The sequence below is a fragment of the Carcharodon carcharias genome, chromosome X (assembly GCF_017639515.1).
Source record: "Carcharodon carcharias isolate sCarCar2 chromosome X, sCarCar2.pri, whole genome shotgun sequence".
NCBI classification, from domain to species: Eukaryota; Metazoa; Chordata; class Chondrichthyes; order Lamniformes; family Lamnidae; genus Carcharodon; species Carcharodon carcharias.
This window is the reverse complement of record NC_054507.1, coordinates 7,032,654-7,045,018: the sequence shown is the minus strand read 5'-3', so window position 1 is coordinate 7,045,018 and position 12,365 is coordinate 7,032,654.

The following is a 12,365-nucleotide window of genomic DNA, read 5'->3' as shown; positions in this document are numbered from 1 at the left end:
AGCAGGCATTCTGGGTAGGAAGTTCAATGAGAGAGTGGGATGGGACAGTTGGGGTTTCTGCTCATCATGAGCCAGGGCCGAGTGCCTCAATAAGGCATTGAAGGATGCCAAGAGAGGTACAGGGTGAAGCTGTAGGCTTATCTAAGAGGGAGTCGAGCCTGGGACAACGGCAAGAGAGTAGGAAAGTGAAGGAATACTGAAGGATTAGGATAGGGATTTGGGAGGGCTAAGCACCTGAGAGAAATTAAAGGAGGCATGAAGATTGAAGAGAGTCTAATGGGGTGGGGGGAGGGTGGGTGGCAGGGGTGAGGTTGGGGGTCAGTGAACAAAGAGAATGGAAATTATAAGAAAGAGAAATGGAAATAGATTGATGGGCTTGGGTCTGGAGCAACAGCCAAAATGAGCACATGAACGGATGCAGGGAGAGTGCAAGTTACCAGGTCTAGTCACATGGAAATTAAGATAAATAAAAATAGTAGTATTTGGATAATAGGAAATAAATGGTGATAATAAGGAGTTCAGAGTTAAAGTCAGAGGTCCCATGGTGGAATAATAATGACTTAGGAAGGGTGGAATCAGCATGAAGAATCAGAGAGCTGTTGTCCAAGTTAAGACCGCTGAAGCGAGAGAAGCTGTTTGAGGGTAGAGTATTGGAGGATGCACTGATGGAGATATCTTCATAGGAATGATGATCCAGGCGGTGTACAGACTGAGTTAGAATTGGAGGACACCATCCAAAAGCAGCAGAAATTCTCTTCTGAATATTCTGGCCAGGTACAGACTGAAGTTGAAAAACCAGTTGAACCAGTGGCCAGACACAGGTTGAGCAGGAGACTGAAGTCTCTCAATCAGAGCAGTGGTGGGGGAAGGGCAGTAGACTAATCCAAGATACCTCAAATTTCACAAGAGCCATCTGCCATTTCTTCCCTCAATAACTGAAATTCTTAATTTTGAGAATCTTGATTTAAACATTTTCAAATTGAGACTTAAAATCTCATTTTGGAGATTAGAAATTGCAATTACTTAAAGAGATGGTGGACAAAAAATATTTTCAGAAGTATTTTGAGTGAGTCGGTTGCACCAAGAAATGTGGTTAAAAAGCAAATGTTTACATTTTTGCTGGATTTTACATAGTAAATGTTGCATGGTGCTTTTTAATGTTAAATGGTCACACTAGAAGTATGACTAATAAAGTCAGATATGATTTGGCCAGAGTGGACTGGGAGCAGCTACTTTTAAGTAAATCTGCGTCAAGAGCAGTGGGACTCATTCAAGAAGGAAATAGGGAGAGTACAGGGCCAACATATTCCAGTAAAGACAAAGGGTGGGACCAACAAATCCAGGGAACCCTGGATGTCAAGGGATATACAGGATTCGGTAAAGAGGAAAAGGGAAGCTTATGGTAGATACCGAGGACTCAAAACAGCGGAAGCCCTAGAGGAGTATAGAATATGTAGGGGGGAACTTAAAAAATAAATTAGGGGAGCAAAAAGGGGGCATGAAGAAACGTTGGCAGGTAAAATAAAGGAAAATCCAAAGTTATTTTACAAGTACATGAAGAGTAAGAGGATAACTAGGGAAAGAGCAGGGCCCATTAAGGACCATAGTGGTAATTTGTGTATGGAGCCGGAAGGTAGGGTTCTAAATGAATACTCTGTGTCGGTGTTCACAAGTGAGAGGGACGATGTGGGTATGGAAATCAGGCAGAAGGACTGTGATATAATTAAAGAAATTAGCTTGGAAATGGAGGAGGTTCTAAGTGGTCTGGCAGGCTTAAAAGTAGATAAATCTCTAGGCCCGGATGAAATGTATCCCAGGCTGTTGAGTGAGGCAAGGGAGAAGATAGCAGGGGCACTGGCAATAATTTCCAATACCTCTCTGGCCACAGGAAAGGTGCCAGAGGACTGGAGGACAGCCAATGTGGTACGGTTATTCAAGAAGGGAGGAAGGGATAAACCAGGGAACAACACACCAGTCAGTCTAACCTCAGTGGTGGGGAAACTATTGGAAGCAGTTCTGAGGGACAGAATTAATCTACACTTGGAGAGGCAGGGATTAATCAAGGACAGTCAGCATGGTTTTGTTAAGGGGTCATGTCTGACCAATTTGATTGAATTTTTTGAAGAGGTGACCAGTTGTGTAGATGAGGGCAATACATTTGACGTAGTCTACTTGGACTTCAGCAAGGCTTTTGATAAGGTCCCGCATGGGAGACTGATAATGAAGGTAAGAGCCCATGGGATCCAAGGCAATTTGGCAAATTGGATCCAGAATTGGCTGAGTGGCAGGAAGCAGAGGTTGATGGTCAAGAGGTGTTTTTGTGACTGGATAGCTGTGTCCAGTGGGGTTCCACAGGGATCGGTGTTGGGTCTCTTGCTGTTTGTGGTATATATAAATGATCTAGACTTGAATGTAGGAGGGTTGATCAGTAAGTTTGCGGATGACATGAAAATTGGTGGGGTGATAAATAGTGAGGAGGATAGCCTTAGATTACAGGAGGATATAGACGGGCTGGTCAGATGGGCTGATCAGTGGCAAATGGAATTTAATCCTGGTGAGTGTGAGGTGATGCACTTAGGCAGGACAAACAAGGCATGGGAATACACAATGAATGGTAGGATCCTGGGAAGTACTGAGGATCAGAGGGACCTTGGTGTGCATGTCCACCGGTCCTTAAGGTAGCGGGACAGGTAGATAAGGTGGTTAGGAAGGCATATGGGATACTTGTCTTCATTAGCCGAGGCATAGAATATAAGAGCAGGGAGGTTATGCTGGAATTGTATAAAACGCTGGTTAGACCACAGCTAGAGTATTGTGTGAAGTTCTGGAATCCGCATTATAGGAAGGATGTGATTGCACTAGAGAGAGTGCAGAGGAGATTTACCAGGATGTTGCCTGGGCTGGACAGTTTTAGTTATGAAGAGAGATTGGATAGACTGGGGTTATTTTCCCTGGAACAGAGGAGATTAAGGGGGGACATGATTGAGGTGTATAAAATTATGAGGGGCATAGATAGGGTAGATAGGAAGGAACTTTTCCCCTTGGTGGAGGGATCAATAACCAAGGGGCATAGATTTAAGGTGAGGGGCAGGAGGTTTAGAGGGGATGTGAGGAAGAGTTTTTTCACCCAGAGGGTGGTGGGAATCTGGAACTCACTGCCTGAAAGGGTGGTAGAGGCAGAAACCCTCATAACATTTAAGAAGTATTTGGATGTGCACTTGCGATGCCATGGCGTACAAGACTATGGGCCTAGTGCTGGAAAATGGGATTAGAATAGTTAGGTACTTATTTGACTGGCACAGATATGATGGGTGGAAGGGCCTTTTTCTGTGCTGTAGACCTCTATGACTCTATTGTGGCACAAGGTTTATGGCCAGGAAGTGCGTGCCATATTTGTATCCCAGGTTGCTAAAGAAAGTGGGGGTGGAAGAGCTAGCCATGATCTTCCAATCTTCCTTAGATACGAGGGGTTGGGGAGGTGCCAGAGAATTGGAAAGTGGTAAATGTGGCACCCTTGATTGGCACCCCATTCACAAACATTCACTCCCTCCACCACCGACGCACAGTAGCAGCAGTGTGTACCATCCACAAGATGCACTGCAACAACTCACCAAGGCTCCTTAGACAGCACCTTCCAAACCTACGACCTCTACCATCTCGAAGGACAAGGGCAGCAGACACATGGGAACACCACCACATGGAAGTTCCCCTCCAAGTCACTCACCATCCTGACTTGGAAATATATCACTGTTCCTCCACTGTCACTGGGTCAAAATCCTGGAACTCCCTCCCTAACAGCACTGTGGGTGTACCTACACCACATAGACTGCAGCGGTTCAAGAAGGAAGTTCACCACCACCTTCTCAAGGGCAATTAGGGATGGGCAATAAATGCTGGTCCAGCCAGAGAAGCCCACATCTCATGAACGAATAAAAAAAAGAAAAAACAACCCTTACTCAAGAAAGGGTGTGAGGACACTCCTAGTAACTACAAGCCAGTCAGTTTAACATTAATGGTGGGTAAGGTCTTAGAATCCATAATCAGGAAAAATTAACATTCACTGGGAGAGTTTGAGTGAATTAAGGAGAGCCAGCACGGAATTGTAAAAGACAGTTTGTGCTTGACTAACCTAATTGAATGTTTTGATGAAGTAACAGAGAAGGTTAATAAAAGGAATGCGATGGATGTTGTCTGTATGAATTTTAAGAAAGTGTTTGACAAAGTATCACATAAAAGGCTGGTTAACAAAACTGTGGCTCATGGAATTGGCTTAAAGACAGAAAACAGCAAATCGCAGTAAATGGTTATTTTCAGACTGGAGGGTGGTAGACAGTGGTGTTCCCCAAGGGTCAATGGTAGGACCACTGCTTTGCTTGATAGATATGAATGACTTGGATATTGGAATGCAGAGTAAAATTTCAAAATTTGCCGACTATAACAAACTTGGAGGAGTGGCAAACAGTTAGAATGATACTAATTGACTACGACAGGACATGGATAGTCTAGCAGAATGGGCAGGCCAGTTTCAGCTGGAATGCAATACAGAGAGATGTGAGGTGATGCATTTTGGCAGAAGGGATAAGGAGAGGCAAGATCGACTGAATGTCACAATTCTAAAGAGTGTGCAGGGGCAGAGGGACCTGGGGGGTCATATGCAGAGATCCTTGAAGGTGACAGGATATACTGAGAGAGTGGTTAGTAAAGCATGTGGGATCTTGGGTTTCATAAATAGAGGTAACTGGCATCCTTCCATCTGTGAGAGATGATGGGAATACAGCCTCAGAACTCTGATGAGGTCAGATCAGATCATCTGCTGTATTTCTTTTGATAGTTGACAAGCCAATTCTGGAAAGGCAGAGTTTGTCACAAGTGCCACACATGAAGTTGCCCCTCGCTGGTGGTGCGGCATGATCTCTACTGACACCTTGAAGGGCTGGCATCTGCTTTGGAGCTTCTGAAGCTACACATTGTCATGGTAGCTGGAGCGGTAGAGTCTGGTACATACAATGTTAATGTGGGACTGAGTACAGTACTGCCCACAAAGTGATGTAAGAAGGCACATGACCCAGAGCCAGGGTTAGTCAAGAGATGGACAGAAATGTGTGAAGACCTAGGATGGAGTCAGCTCCATACCTGTACCCTCTACTGTCTCTAGGTATATAGTTATGAGTTGTTAATAAAGACTTACTGTTAAACACTCAAGACTACAAAGCCTACTTCATGTGTCTGAAGCAGGATTCTCCATGGTGACAGGATCCAGATCAAAAACCCTCATCCTCACAAGAATGCAGAAAAATTAAGAAAAAGGACACCTTCAACGGATTGTGAACTGAAACAAACTCCCAACTGAATCTACAAACGCAGAGAAAATTCACCAGAAAGAAAAAGCTCCAGAGAGAGAAGAGCCTGGAAGCAAAAAGGTAGAGGTTTTACTCCAGCATAAAACTCCACGAATCTCCCTTGGAAGCCCAACTTCAGCAAGGAGAGCTCACAACCTGCAAGGGTGAGATTTTTTTTGAATTCCAGGCCCACCAGCCAGTCAGAAGCGCTGTTTGAAAGAAATCCATTGCTAATCCCGATCCCCGACTCCAAATCTCAACACGTGGCTCCCAAGTTCGGCACAGAAAAAAAAATCAATAATTAATTTTGGCTACTTCAGGTACCTCGTGACCGTTCAATTTCCTAAACAGCAAGTCTGCAGTTCTTTTCTAAACGCCCTGACTCGCGACGCCATACCGCTAATTAAATTAAGTCAGCAGCCAGCTGACCCTTGCAGCCATTGTGGACCTTCCTTCTTCAAACGCGCAGTCTCTGTTCTGAAAAGCCTGGCAAAAACCGGCAAGCGCGGGAAGATCTGTTGTTCGGCAGTGATCTTGGAAGCCTGTAATCTCTTAAAGCTGTCCTCATACTTTAAAAAACCTTCAAAGTAGGTCACCATTCTGCACTTCCAGCTCCACTGTTTCACCCGTGGCCGAGGCTAGTCACACAATTGGAGTCTATGGAAGAAAAATTTTTAAGATACAGCATTGCTACAGCTCTAAATAAAAAATCGGAAGGAGAACAAATCAATACACTTCTTTACTCGATTGGGCCAATAGCAGACGGCATAAATGCACAACAAGCTATCGATGATGCCAAATGTGATGATGTTTTAAGATCCTTCAGCGTTTATTGCAACCTGAGAACCAATAAAATACTAGAGAGAACCAAATTCAATAAGAGAGTCCAACTGCCCAGGAACATGAAACAGAACCACCAGAGCCTACCACTCTCCCAACAGAGTGGCGAACGAGATGTGGAAGGGTTATAAGGCCTCCAGACCACCTGAACCTCTAACTCCAAGAACCTTGAAGGGGGGAGGTGGGGTAATGATAATGTTGTTAATGCTAATACTGTAATAGCAATAATGTTGGAATAGCATTAAGGTTGAAACAATAAGGCAAATGCACAAGACTTATAACAATGTAAGACTTGAAGTAAACTAAAGTAGCTCTACATCAATGGGATAAAGACTTGGAGGGAGGTGTTGTAGTAGGGTCTGGAATGTACAGGGTTAATGTAGGACTGAGTACAGTACCACCCACACAGTGATGTAAGAAGGCACATGGCCCAGAGCCAGGGTCAGTTTAGAGATGGACAGAGGTGTATAAAGACCTAGGATGGAGTCAGCTCCATACCTGTACCCTCCACTGTATATAGGGATATAGTTATGAGTTGTTAATAAAGACTTGTTCTTAATATATTCAAGACTACTACAAAGCCTACTTCATGGTGTCCGAAGCTAGGACTCTTCAGTCGCGAACTCCTGCCCACAGCTAGAGTCACCATTTACATCGATTGTCAGCTAGAGTTTCCCACTTATTGTGATTGATGTCGAGGGCTTTCATGTCTATTTTGACAGCATCCTTGAATCAAAGCTTTAGGTACCCTGCTTATCTCTTGGCATAGGCTACCTCCCCATATAGCATATCCTTGGGGATGTGGCTATCTTCCATCCTGTGTACATGCCCAATCCAGAAAAGCCACCTTTTCTCGATTAGCGCTAGCATGCTTAGCATGTTTGCCCTAGAAAGGACTGCTTTATTGGCGACTTCATCTTTCTCTGTGATACATCATAGATACCAGAAATGGAAGTTATTGAGCCTTTTTCCTTGGTAGCAATGTCCTGAGCATACAGACCTTGCAGAAAAGCATTTGCTCCTGTGGGTCAGTTTGTTGTTTGTCCATTCCTGTTTGTTAGTCGGCCAAAGTTGGTGGCTGCCTTTCTGATGTCAAGAGGCAAAGGTACCAGAATTTGCTGACTGCTTCCAGTGGTGCATTGTTGAGTCTGATCACAGGCAGAGATGCAACACCCTGTCCCATAACTACAGTTTTTTTGACACTGATGATGAGGGAGAACATGACACAGGCATGGGACAGACGATTCATGAGTCTTTGGAGCTGATCTTCTGTCTGGGCAGCTAGTACAGCATCATCAGCAGACAGAAGTTCTCTGATCAGGACATGCCGCACTTTTGTCTTGGCTTTCAGCCTTGATAGGTTGAGGAGTTTCCTGTCTGATTTTGTTTGGAGGTACACTCCTTCCATGTCAGCTGAGGAAACATAGGTTGGGAGGGCAGAGAAAAAGATACCAAACAAAGTAGGGGCTAAAACACAGCCCTAATTCACCCCACTCTTGATCTCAAATTGTCAGAGGTGGAGCTATCAAACTGAATGGTGCCATGCATGTTGTCACAGAAGGACCACATGAGACTGCAAAGCTTGGGAGGTCAGCTGATTTTCTCTAGTCTCCGGCAGAGGCCCATTCTACTCACAGTGTCAACAGCTTTTGTGAGATCCATAAAAGCAATGTAGAGTGGTGTTTGCTGCTCTCTGCATTTCTCTTGAAGCTGACATAGGGAGAAGATCACGTCTACCATGGATCTACCTGCTCTGAACCACATTGTGCCTCTGGGTCTATTCTATTGGTTACTTGCTGGACCCTCATTAGAATGACTCTGGCAAAGGCCTTCCCAATGACACCGAGGAGTGAGGTACTCCGGTAGTTGTTGCAATCCCCACGATTGCCTTTGTTCTTGTATAATGTGATGATGTTTGTGCCACACATATCCTGTGGGACAGAGCCTTCTCTCCAGCAGAGGAGGAGGAGGAGGTAGTGAAGGCATGGAAGTAGGTGGGCTTTTTATACTGGTATTGAGCACAAAAGCAGGGAAGTTATGCTGAACTTTTACAAAGCTCTGATTAGGCCCCAGCTAGAGTATTGCATCCAATGCTGGTCACCACACTTTAGGAAAGATGTGAAGAGATTTACCAGAATGGTTCCAGGGATGGGGGATTTTAGCTACAAGGTTAGGTTGGAGAAGCTGGGGTTGTTCTCCTTGGAGCAAATGAGATTGGAGGGGAGATTTGATAGAGGTGTACAAGATTATGACAGGTTTGGATAATGTAGACAAAGAAAATCTGTTCCTATTAGCTGATGTTACAAGGACTAGGGGGACACAGATTTATAGTTCTGGGCAAAAGATGCAGGGTGGATATGAGAAAGGACTTATTTACGCAGCAAGCGGTAATGACCTAGAACTCGCTGCTAACGAGGGGGGTGGAAGCGGAGATGATCAGTGATTTCAAAAGGAAATTGGATGGGCACTTGTGGGAAATAAACTTACAGGGCTATGGGGATAGAGCTGGGGAATGGGACTGGCTGGATTGCACTATAGAGAGCTGGCATGGACTGGATGGGCCAAATGGCCTCCTTCTGTGCCATAATGACTTCATGCTTTATGACATCCACAAGATTTTTAAATAGTTGGGGTCAAAAATTCAAATTTCTATCATTTTTTGCAATAGAATTTAAAAGAAACTGGAGAAAGGGTTCTCAAACCTTTATTTCAGGTATGTGATGTACTAGTAGAAATATACTACATTAGGAATCCTTCGAGGAGCATGTGCGAATGATAGCAGTGATTATCATGTAAGAGATAGCAGTGGGAATAACAACTTCTGTTCTTGTTTTTCTTTTGCTGGTTAGAAAACAGCAACTGTTTACAAAGAATGAATTTTTTTTCTCTACATTTATTGCTTTTGTTTGTATATATGCAATAAAGAAATTTCTCCTGAACCATATTTGAGGCACAACAATCTTTTTTCACAAAAACTTGGAAACAGCATGAGCAGTGAGTTTTTATGAGGTGATCTTTGTTTGTTTGTGGAAATGAATGCCTATTGAAAATTATATAAGCTGGCAAACTCACAAAATGTTCTGCTTCTGTGCTCTTGGCTCAGGCTGGGAGCGTGCATCAAGAAACTACACATCGTTAGTCTGTAACCTTCTCTGCATTAGAAGGAATCAGTGTTGGCTCAGTGGTACCACTTTTCCATATGAGTCAGAAAGTTGTGGGTTCAAACCCCTCTCCAGAAACTTGAGCATATAATCGAGGTAGGCACTCCAGTGCAATGCTGAGGGGCTTGGCACTGTCTTGCAGTTTGGGAAGTTAAACTGAGGCCTTGGCTACCCTCTCAGGTGAATGGAAAATATCTCATGGCACAATTTCGAAGGGCAGGGGCGTTACTCCCCTGTGTCCTAGCCAACATTTATCCCTCAATCAATATCACTAATCCAAATTATCTGGTCGTTATCACATTACTGAAAAACGACATTTTTGTCGATACACGTGGATACAAAATTGGCTGAGGAATAGGAAGCAGAGAGTAATGGTTAATGGGTATTTTTCGGGCTGGAGGAAGGTTTGTAGTGGAGTTCCCCAGAGGTTGGTATTGGGACACTTGCTTTTCCTGATATATATAAATGATCTAGATCTTGGTGAGCAGGGGACAATTTCAAAGTTAGCGGATGACACAAAACTTGGGAGAATTATAAACTGTGAGGAGGACAGTGTAGAAATTCAGAAGGACATTGACATATTGGTGGAGAGGGCAGATAGGTGGCAGATGAAGTTCAATGCGGAGAAGTATGAGATGATACACTTCGGTATGAAGAACATAGAGAGACAGTATAAAATAAAGGATACTATTCTAAAGGGTGTGCAGGAGCAGACAGACTTGGGTGTACATGTACATAAGTCATTAAAGGTGGCAGGACAGGTAGAGAAAGCTGTTTCTAAAGCCTACAGTATTCTAGGCTTCATTAATAGGGGCATAGAGTACAAGAGCAGGGAGGTTATGATGAACTTATAGAAGACACTGGTTAGACCTCAGCTGGAGTATTGTGTACAGTTCTGGGTGCCACACTATAGGAAGGATGTGAATGCATTGGAGAGAGTGCAGAAGAGGTTTACGAGAATGGTTCCAGGGATAAGACACTTCAGTTATGAGGAAAGACTAGAGAAGTTGGGACTGTTTTCCTTAGAGAGGAGAAGGCTAAGAGGAGACTTGATAGAAGTTTCCAAAATCATGAGGGATCTGGACAGAGTAGATAGAGAGAAACTGTTCCCACTCATAAACGGATCGAGAACCAGGGGGCACAGTTTTAAAGAGTTTTTCAAAAGAAGCAAATGCGAGGTGAGAAAAAACTTTCTCACACAGCGAATAGTTAGGGTTTGGAATGCCCTGCCCGGAAGTGTGGTGGAGGCAGGTTCGATTGAGACATTTAAGAGGGCATTGGATGATTACGTAAATAGAAACAATATGCAAGGTTACGGGGAAAAGGCAGGAGATTGGCACTAAGTTAAAATGCTCAGACAGCCGGTGCAGACACAATGGGCCAAATGGCTTCCTTCTGCACCGTAAAAATTCTATGATTCTGTAATCTTGCACTCATCAGGACAATTCACAAGAATACCGAATGTAAAAGGAACAACAATTTATATTCTATGAGAAGAGAGTACTTGGCAGTTAACTGTCATTGACCATCAATTGGTGCATTCTCCATGGCAATGCCTCTACCAATCAGAGTCCACTTGCCAATCAATCAGCATTCTTTTCTCATATAGTATAAATTGCTGTTCCCTTTACATCTGGCATTCTTGTGAAATATCCTGATGAGTGCAAGATGAAAAGCTTTGACAAAAATGTATTTTTTTTAGCAATACTCAAGTCTGAACTAGCAAACCAACATTATGTGAAGCCTTGCTGTGCACAAATTGTTGCTTCTTTCCTACATTACAGCAGTGACTACACTTAAAAAGTATTTAATTGGCTGTAGAGCACTTTGAGATGTCATGAAGTCGTGAGAGAACCTGTATAAATGCAGGTCTTTCTTTCATCATTTATGAAGCATAATATTTACTTGTAAGGCAGGCAGATAAAGATAGGAACCAGTTGGTGTTGGGGAAATTGGGGATGGAAGGTACCTAAGGGCATAAAAGGTACAAGAAAGGAGGTTAATGGGTGAAAATGCATAAGGGGAATGGGGTGCGATGGTTTGAAAGGGCCCAATGGTAGTTTAGATTCCACTGTGCTGGATCCCTGCAGCATGCTTCCCCACATACTGACATATCCCAGTAACATCCACCTCCCCCCGCAATAACTCTGATTCCCCAATGCCCCAAAACTTCCTCCCTAGTCCTGTGGATCCCAGGACATCCATTGGCTGATTTTACCCTCTATTCTTAGAACATAGGACAATGCCCAGAAACTCATAAGTGTATTTCCAATGCTCCCAGATCTCAAATTCCCTCTCCCAGTGATTCTAGGACTTGCACCAGAATACCCAGAATGTCTCTCTCCTGTATTTTTTTAACCCTAAGACTCCCATCCAGGTCAATGCTCATAAATCAGGGTCTCTGATTATAATAGTTGGGATGGCCCTGTTATATAAAACCTGAGAGAAACACCACAGGGAATCTGCTACTAAATATATAATTGATTGTGAAAGGCCTCAAGGTATTTAACAAACGTAAAGCTGCTTCACCTGCTCATAGTAAGATCCGTGTTTTATTGCTACAAGGACCTGGACAGGCTCAAGCCATGAAAATCTCCTGGATTGCCAGGGGGCTCAGGATGGTATAGATTCTGGGTGGTGAGATACCTGACGGCAGGAGTGGTTTAGTGGCCAATGTGTTTAAAAGCTGATGGCAGCTTGGGGTCTGGTCAGGTAGATGGCAGGGTGCCACTTAAATTCAGCCTCCCTCCTCCCCTCTAGCAGTGACTTCCCACCTTTTCTACCACACACCAATCATCTGATGATTGCAAGCTGCCATGCTGCACCATTCCTGCAACGACAGCAAACCATGGTCCCTGTGCTTAGAAAAAAGCATTGTTTTGGGATATAGATTTACATTGGAACCATTATTTGTTGATTCAGAATTTTGATCGCTTTTAAAAGTTTTCTCTCTAACTTAAAAGTCCTTAACTCACTTGTTTCTGGTTTCTGGTCATGACCAGGAGTGCAGAGTTCCTGAATGTGC